Here is a 9,794-nt window from a genome sequence, read left to right as displayed (position 1 = left end):
AGATATTTTATATGCTTCCGCTTTTTATGTAAACCCGTTCTTGTCACCACAAACGAATCACCGTTTGTAAGCGTCATCCGTAGCACCTCCGTACCGTTTGCGTAACACTTCCGTACCGTTTGCGTAGCACTTGCGTACCATTTCCGTACCGTTTGCGTAGCACTTGCGTACCATTTCCGTACCATTTGCGTAGCATTTCCGTACCGTTTGCGTAGCACTTCCGTACCGTTTGCGTCCAAGGTGGAACAGCGAACGTGTACGGGTCTGTAAATAGGAAAAGCATGGGATATTGGGTGAATTTTGTTTACAGTTTTAGTTCCAGGTATGGCACCAACACCTGTGAAAATTAGGTTCATACAAAGTAGAATATTAACACTTGTACATGTATCAACCTTAATTTAACAGGAATACATATGTAGTGTAACAAAATGGGCTGAAAATTAGGTCATTAATTATAGATTGGAATCATCTCATAGCATGTACAATAGTGGGTATCAATAGAGAGCATCACTTTGATCAAAAGTACATTTGAGCTCAAAGAATTTTGGCAACACCATGCAGTGACGGACAGGTAGGCTGTTGAATTGAAGATAATGATGCAGGGATATCCATATAGTGGCGACCAGGTCCGTCTTAGATGACATAGAGATAGGAACGAGAGTATGAACTCCCAAAACCAGACAGGGATAACTGTCATTGCCATATGGTACATATAAGTATTGTTGTTTTGGTAAGGGAACGTTAGATTAGAAGTTACATGTAGTTTAAATTGTCGCACGTGCCTAATTATATATGTACAATGGGTGGTACCGGATTCATGAATAGTCAATGTTGTATAGATGGTAAAAAGTACTTGGGGGAGATTTAAGAAGTAGTCTAGATTTAGGGAGACCAGAGTTAGGAGTCGGGAGTCCAGAATTGAGAGTCGGGATTCGAGGTTCGAGAATGTGAGCATCTGGAGAGAGAGAGATCAGGGCCAGGGGAAATCTCGGCCAGAGGGGCCTGCGATAGTCCGGGTACAGCACGTGGTGTGCTTTAGACTATCGCGGCCACAACGTGAAGTAAATAACCAGTCTAAGTCCACGTGTGTTGTCAGCGTGTTGTGTAACAGTAAGTACCTTACCTGGAATTCTAACTGTAGAACATAGACTTGGTGCTGAAATTTCGTACAGCTGTTTGTTTAGTATGACTCGTGTTGTTGTTCTAGGTCGAACTTTGGATGAACTGTATAAAAATGGACGTCTTTTTAGTAAATGAAATGTTTTCGTTTTTATGCTGACTTTGCTGCAAAAATATCAATTTAGTTTGGTTCGATAAAATTGATTAAACTTCTAGCCCATTTTGAGTTTAATCTTGAAACATATTTCTATAACGTGTGTCCCCTTGAGATTTCAATTTTGCTCTATTAAACGATTTTAAGAACTTTTCGATCTTAAAACGTAATCGATATTCAGAGGTTTATTATGTCCGTTTTCATATCAAACTCTTACAAGGGGAGATAACTCATTGGCCCAAAACAGCCAACAACTACATCTTTGTATGTTAATAATACACTGTAACGTCACTACTTAATATGTTAAATGCACAATAAATAATCTAAGCTAACTTGCAGTGTGGTTGAATATAAACATCGAACTTTAGTGACAGACTCTCTCCTTGTTTGTAGCAAATTGCATGAGCAGTATATTTGTATATGCATGTGTATTTCGATGATGAGCTTATGTAAAGGGTTGGGACGGCCGTGGCGGAGCGATTAAGGCGTCTGACCATTTACCCCCACAAGCCCTCCACCACTGCGTCGCGGGTTCGAGACCAATGTGGGGTTGTCGCCAGGTACTGACCTCAGGTCGCTTGTTTTCCTCCAGGTGCTCCGGATTTTTTCCACCAACAAAACATGGCATGTCCGTGTTAGGACGGAAACAAACCAAATGTAAATTCCTAAAATTATTTATGGTAAACAAAGATGATGCTGATATTGGGTTCTCGCACTGTTCGCTACTAAATGATTCTACTGCCAATGGGATACAGAAATTATCTCCCTTCTTTGATCAGAAAAAGTGTACATTGATATGATATTAATGTTTTCTTTCTATATGAACATATTTTCACCGTATGATAATGTATAATATATTCGTACTTTCAAAACAGAATGTTTCCTTTGTAAAACAAAAATTAAGAAAAATATAAGTGCAAATATCAGGAGTTTAATGACAGTTTCAACTGTTGAAGTGGAAATGAATTTATGTCAACACCAGTGCATGTATAATGACCATGATGGCAAAAGACTAACAAGACGCTAGATTACAAGATACAATGTAGAGAAAGGGATAATGAAAATTTAAATGTTTATACAACAAATATTACTACCAACGGTTCGCCCCTCAAAAACAGTTTGGTAAAACAAATAGCATACAGGTAATTTCGTTCCTTTTTGTTTAAAATCCGCTGTTTTGGTTCTCTGTCGATTCCCGTTTTAATACCATTGATGGCATGAGAAAAATCACAATAGATCAAAATTGAAATTAAAAATACCAAAAACAAAAAGGTCAATAACAAGCTGCATTGCATTTCGTTATAAGTCATCATGATTTTGGAACATTTGTTGCACTGCCATGTGTTTTAAGGATCTTGAAGCAATTTTCGATTTTCTTTGTTAATATGAAGCAAACCTCGTTGTGTTCGGTGTTAACATTTTATGTATGTCACACTTAGTTGCCTTTCATCATTTATATTCCGAAAAACAACATGTATTTTACTGCAACTTGTCCATGCAAATTCTATGGCCATTTCAAAATGGGCATTGCCTTCTTAGGGCTCAAATATCAATTACGTGTACACCGTTTGTTTAACTGTTTATTAAAATATGACGATGTCTTCGTGCTATATAACCAAACATGTTAAACAAATTCAAAAAAGTATTATGATAAAAAGTGTACGATTTCTGACAGATATGAATAGCGGTTTCAATATTAATGCCTGAAATTCAGCAACATTTCAATGAATAGAATTCCACGAAACAAGGTATTGCATCGTGGTGGATTTTAAAATCGCTTCGCAAGAACGTGATTATGTCATGACTTGTCAGTGTCGCTTCGGAATGCTCACACATTGTTCTAATTAGACTTGGATCCCATGCTGTCAGAGTATTAACCCATTACCACAGCACAGCTTAGAGCCGATGTCATTTATAATGAAGACAGTGGAATAGCTGATTACATTTCAGGTCCATAGTTACCAGTAAACGTGGTGTGGCATCAGATCACAATTACAATGTAGTTTCACTACATAAAACTTTTGAAACAAGTTCTATAAACTTTCACCAGACCTGGGGCCTGTTAGTTTATGCGGAACAACCGGGTTTTCTGTTTCTAAATGTAACATTTTTGTGTATAATTTCTGTCGGACCTGCAAATGTTTATGCTGTCCGTGAAAGGCTTTGTCGAGGCTTGCCTGAAAGCAACTTTACAAGCCGTTTGGATCGCGATAAACGAAGGCAGCCTTGATCTTTATATGTTTTGTTTAGCTATAAATGACACATTTGTGGTGAGCTGGAGAACTATTCATGGACGGTAAACGATATTCAGTCAACATAGCCCCATTGTAATACAATATGCTCACAGACTTCATGCTCAGGGGCCACAACACACACCATGTACTTTCACCAAAATTAGTCCCACACAAACTAATCAAACTTGAAAGGAAATGATCCTGCTTCATTTGGGATGTTATATAGATAAAATAGTTAAATAAAATATCCAAAATTGAGAAAGGTACCACATTCGAGTACAACGAACTGGAAGCACTGTATGTGGTCTGAGGTCAAATAATATCGCCGGAACTAGGTAAAGATATTGGTACATCGATTTAGAACCGTCAATACGACTGGAAAGAGATGTCACCTGAAGGTCTTGATAAGGAAGTCATATTACCAGGAATTGCTCTAAATGTAGTTTTTGGACATTGATTTTACTCACCATTTGATTAATTAATCTTACATGTGACGTCATGGAACCGCCATGCTATTCTTAAACAGAGAGGATTGGATTACATCTCACATTTAATGGTTTAAAATTGGTATAAAAACTAAACCGTCGCGTTTCACACGCTCCCGTTACATTGTATTCCTATTTATGGTTACATAATCCGTTAAAATCAGAGAAGACTTCACACCACAGCTAGAACTATGCTCTGTAGACTGTTCAATTGTCTACTGTTAACGATTTTGTGTTACATTTCCATTAAATCCATTGAAAACACAGCAGACGTACAGCCACTACATGAGGTAAAGATCTATGATAATGTACATCCAGTAAAAAAGTATCAAAACAAAAGTCATTGAGCATTCATTTTCAACCAGTCTGTTAATACCGGAGCCGTTTGAGAATGATTCTCATCTATATACAGTGGCGTGCCGCATGTCTTTTATGTAACATCATTTTCCAATTAGATCCTACGTCAATTTACTTTCTCTCTTTTTTTTCAATCAATTATCCTGAATTCATTTTCGTCGAATTTTGTTCCAATTTGTTACATAACTTGAAATTATCATACATTTCTGTTAGTTATATTAATAAAATTACCTTTTCTTGGAATTTTGAACGTTATTTGTTAATTTGCCAAAACAAATTTTAAGGCAATAAATGAGCATTGTGTCTATCGAATGAACATTAAAAGTGATATTTATGCGGAGGTCAAAAGTTTGAAAACTCAATAACATGGAATAATCTAATTGTATTAATATTACTAATAGAAATAGGGAATAATGTTCCAGTAGTGTGCGAAATTTTATTAAAATGAGAGGAAAGCTAGGACCCTTTATTGATGTTAGAGTAAATTACCAAAGAACCCCATTGGAAAATAAGGTAACGTGAAAAACTTATGGCACGTCACTGTATAGGCAGTACGTTCTACAATATACCGAGGCAACCCGCCATCGACGTCCCTTGAATCAGCCTGCACAGATGCATTTGCGTGGCGCTTTGCAAACATCTATCATTTGGGATTGGCGTTACGGTTTTACCCAACCTAGAAACCATTCGGTGACCTGTGGCTATATATTCCCTGATAATGCCCCGCTGTTTCCCCAATGCGCAATGTTTTATCGAGATACAACACGAACTTTTAGTCCAAAAGTATTAATCGTCCACAAGCCGACATAGTTTTGTTTCGATTGCTTAAAACAGTAAACGCACGCAACATGTCATAGTCTACTGTTGTATCGTTGTTTAGCTTAAACAACTCCGGGTTTTTTTACATTGTATAACAATAAAAATGATGTATTATATTACTGATGAAAAGCTTTGAGCAATCCTTGTATTGGCGAGGAAACGGTGTGTTCATTTTATTTGAAATTCATGAAAATTTCTTAATATGAAACAAAATAAACTGTACAACATATAGTACTGCCGAGTCCATTTTGAAAGACATCCAACGAGACTAGTAAGTTGTGCCGCAGAAACGCTGTTTCTATAGAAACTATAGCTCGGTTTTATTCTTACTGTTATAGTGAACATGACAACTACTGGCAAACGTTGGTCTCTTAGTGGCCGTACACTGTCATACAAAGTAGTTCAGCATCGTTCCTCAGGTTTGTTAGTATGGATTGTGAAAGGATTCATGTAGCACAACCAAAAGGTGTAGCCGTACACTACTGTTTTAGTGGCCGTCTAGACATTTGTTTATACAAATGTACATTTGTGACTTGTCCTTTTGGCTGGTTTCACTTGTGATTCACAAGATCTTTTCCGGTAACCTCGGTTCTGCTAATTGGCGATTACATGCAACAGGTCTTACACATTTTATAATGAATAACCAGCCCTTTACCAGTCCCGCTTTGATTGAATCGTACTGGGCCTCTTTACTGGCGTCTAAGAACTGTATATTACAGATTTTTCCATGGGGTCTCGTGGACTTGACTCATACACTTGTAAAGGTGTACAGGTTCACTTGTGAATTACGACTTTACGTGTCCCTTACACCTTGTTTAATTGAATACAGCGCTATTGTTTATTGTGTATAACTTCATTAGTCTATACATTGACAAGATTATGTTCTGTCGTCATATACAAAATCCAAAACTCCTTTATATGATATCCTACTGTATGATTAACGTGAAACAAGACAAGTGACATATTTGACCGCAGTAGATAGGTTTTATGATAGCTTTGTCCTTAGAGCCAGGAAAAACAATGATTTCTCCTACTCTTCAAACGTATTCCTTACATTAATAAAATGTTCCCTACCTTTGGGATACGACCGAAAAACCTCAACTCTAGATAATGTATTGAACTGTCTAACCCGAGACTTTGCCTAGGGCCAGACTTATAAGAATTTTACCCCAAGGGGTGACAAATTTCTGTTCTACTCTCAAAGTGAGGATTTATTCTTATTTTTCAATCACTTCAAAACCAGGAGGTGATTGCATGAAAGACGAACGTTCATTGCATTTTCCCCTACAAACCAAAAGATGTATTTTCCGGATCTGCTATTAATATTGTTGACGCAATGGCTACTCTCAAGTAGTTCTGTTTAATCAAGGTCAATCAGACGTTTGACATATATCGAGACGAAACAATACATTTAAGCATGCGTGTGCATCAGATAACAATACTATATGTAAGTAGATCAAATTACTTGTTACAACTGAACCATTATACATGACAGACCTGACATTAATGCATAGCTGACGTCATTATTCTAGGGTAAGACAGAAAACTCCTCCCCATGAACGGGTGTGTAGTTTAATAGAATGTTTTCCCATGTAGGAGGTAGGACAGAAAAATATCAACTCAAACGGGTAAGATTCTTAATTTTCTAGCCAAAGGCTTTGCAGAGGACCGGACTTACCATATTTACCTAGGAGAAAACAGCTATATTTATTATGAAATAGTCACCAGGGTAGCGTCATCAATTTTAGCACACATTTCATGATCGCACGGTGCATCGTATTCTTAATTCATTTACAACGGTACTGTAAGAAAGTATGGAAGACAAATAATTGATCACTCCTGTGTGAAGTCAGCGGTGAAATCTAAGCACGCGGGTCGATATTTATCTATATCTACATCACGGATAGATGATAGATTCTATGAATCACAAAAACAGTCATTAAATTCTTTAGTCCGCTTGGTCAATTTTCGAGAAGAGATATTCCCTGAAAACCGAGTGCGAAATAGGTTTTGCTTGTGCCACATAATATGTATATTCTAACGTCACGCTACTACAAATGATATTGTTTTGACAGTTTTTCCAGTGACAATTAAAACTCCATAACTTGTATCTGGAATGTTTCTTGATTCTTGACAAAGTTTTACAGTGATGGTTTCTTTGTTAGATTTATTTTTGGATTCTCAGTGATTTGTTCCTGAAAATAGAACGTTAAATTCGCCGTTTTCGGTCATGATTAGTACCCAAATTGGTACACCTTATCACTGGCTATTAAACGTGTTCTTATTTCTATAAGTTGATGTGCCGATTGCAACAAAATATATTACCTTTATAAATCAACTTTTAAACTTGCTTATAATTAACCCCTTTAAAATACTTTTTACTGGTTTTCCGATATGTTTACTTTGAAGTTATCGTGTACTCTTTAAATATTCCTGTTAACAAAACTATTTAGTGGAAATGCTAATAAATATCCCTTTTGATATACTGTCAGAGGAAAATACTCAAATTTAATTTTAAAGTTCTCTTCGAACAAGTTTCTGACCATGTACCAATTTGGATAGTTAAGAATTGTGGTAGCGTGACGTTAATTGTTTTGTGATGTAACAAAGAATTGACATTGGTCATCCTCTTACATTTGCCCCAGTATCTTAAATATTTGGTATACTGTCAGAAAGAAAAGGGATGAGGCAAGAGGCAGTTGCAACACCCGATCTTTGAGGATTATATAGTCTCGTTAAACCAGTCTTTTGTTGTCTGTGAAGCTACGTGCAACAGATCTAAAAAAGCGTCTGGTTGATCGAGACTATGCGTGTACAGTGACATATTTATCTCCTTTCCGTAAGAGTTCCGATATGAAATTTTATGTTTTATTAATTAGACATATAGCTATTGCAAGACGTTGATAGGGGAGGTAACTCTAATAGCAATCACTAGAAATATTCCTAAAATTAAAGTTATGACACAAACGTTCCCATAACACATCTATAAAACAATGTATCACATGGGGAAATAATGGTCTAAATCACCATTACAAAACCTTAACTAATACAATGTATCGCAGGGGGAAAATAATGGTCTAAATCACCATTACAAAACCGTAACTAATACAATTATCACAGGGGGAAAATAATGGTCTAAATCACCATTACAAAACCTTAACTAATACAATTATCACAGGGGGAAAATAATGGTCTAAATCACCATTACAAAACCTTAACTAATTCAATGTACATTTGTATCACAGGGGGAAAACAATGGTCTAAATCACCATTACAAAACCTTAACTAATACAATGTATCGCAGGGGGAAATAATGGTCTAAATCACCATTACAAAACCTAAACTAATACAATGTATCACAGGGGGAAAATAATGGTCTAAATCACCATTACAAAACCTAAACTAATACAATTTATCACAACTTTAAAAATTCGTCTAAATAACAACCATAAAAGAATCTTCTAAATTTTATTACTGTACAAAACAATTCGGGTGGTAAATTAACTACAAAGCAATTGTCTCAACCAAATTACAACTTCAAATATTCGCCTCAAACATAATAACATAAAAACAGACTACAGGATAATTGTCTAAATCTGAACTACCAAACAATCGTCCAAATAAAACTACAAAACAATTATCCAAATAAAAAGAAACAAAACAATCGCCCATATTACAAAAGAATCGTCTCAATCACAGCTACAAAACACAACCACACACTTTTCCTAAAATGGAATTTTCCATGCGCGTTATCGGCCAGGCTATTCCTTACTGCTGATAACTCTAGTATATTGAAGTCCCGACATGAATGTTGTTATTTTTTTAATATTGCGGTCATCAAGCGTGAATCAATACTTAGTTTGGTTCTCGTAGAAATTCCGACACTGTTGAACAGACACATCAGCGGCTATTATAAATATCCGGAAATTCCTACGCAGCTCCCTAACCCTTACCCTAACCCTAACCCTATTCCCAACCTTACAATTTAATGTTTAAATCTGTAATGAGTGCGTTCTGCTCTGTTGAACATGATTCCCACCATTAACTACAGTCTCTGAACGCCCTTTTAATGTTTGTCGATTCATTTGTATTTAAATAGTGCTTTTACAACTTTATTTTTTAAGGAGTCTTTAAAAAGAGATTTTACCGTAGCGGTAAAATCTCTTTTTAAAGAAACTTTACAAAGAGCCAAATCAATTGCAGGATTATGTTTTTGCAATTTTCAATTATAATTTAATGGCGTATCAAAGCGCCCTGTAGCGTGCTTCTTTTTTACTATACTCATTACATAAAGCTTATTTAATCAGTCGTTATAATAGTTATGGGTATGTCCTGGATTGAAATTCAGTGAAATGAACTTTACAAGTTTGATTCTGGCAATGACACATTCGACTATTGTTAGTTCAAACCCTGATATGTGTATCAGTTAAATACCTCGCTCGTATATATCAAGTAATCCACAAACAGATTTGTTTGATTTTTTATTATGTCAATATAGTTACAAGTGTATGCTTTACATACTGATATAGAAGGGGTCAACAGGTGCTAATTTATTATCCTTTATTCATAGTCAAGGATCCCCATACCCCTGCCAACAGCTATAACTTATCGTTGAAACTGTTCATT

The sequence above is a fragment of the Mizuhopecten yessoensis genome, unplaced genomic scaffold (assembly GCF_002113885.1).
Source record: "Mizuhopecten yessoensis strain PY_sf001 unplaced genomic scaffold, ASM211388v2 scaffold2401, whole genome shotgun sequence".
Taxonomy (NCBI): domain Eukaryota; kingdom Metazoa; phylum Mollusca; class Bivalvia; order Pectinida; family Pectinidae; genus Mizuhopecten; species Mizuhopecten yessoensis.
The sequence above is the reverse complement of the archived record's forward strand: the minus strand, read 5'-3'. Positions refer to the sequence as shown.